Source organism: Tupaia chinensis, unplaced genomic scaffold (genome assembly GCF_000334495.1).
Source record: "Tupaia chinensis unplaced genomic scaffold, TupChi_1.0 Scaffold000578_2, whole genome shotgun sequence".
In the NCBI taxonomy this organism is placed as follows: Eukaryota; Metazoa; Chordata; class Mammalia; order Scandentia; family Tupaiidae; genus Tupaia; species Tupaia belangeri.
The window spans coordinates 6,908,673-6,909,058 of NW_006160094.1; positions in this window are offsets into that span (position 1 = coordinate 6,908,673).

The window sequence follows — 386 nt, forward strand, 5'->3', positions numbered from 1 at the left end:
GCAGCGGGGACACCCGGGTGGGACCCACTGGATGGGGCGAGCCGAGCCCCAGGTGGCGGGGAGCTCGGGGAGGCGCGGAGCTGAGCGACCGGGGAGACCGCGGGCGAGGCGGGGGCGGGGAGCGGGCCCAGCGGGGAGGAAGGGAGGCTGGGGCGCAGGGCGGGGTGGGGACGTGTGGGTCTGGAGGGTGAGAAGTGAAGTGGTGGTCGCCTGCATGGGGGGACACTGGAGTGAGGCGTCGGCGCTGGGAGCACGTGAGCAGAGTACAGGATTCCTAGAGTCTCTGGGAGTCCCACGTCCGAACTGCGAGGCTCAGGAGTGACCTGCCCCCAGCACCAACAGGTCCACGGCCCAGGCTTCCGCCCTGGTCAGCACAGCCCCCACCA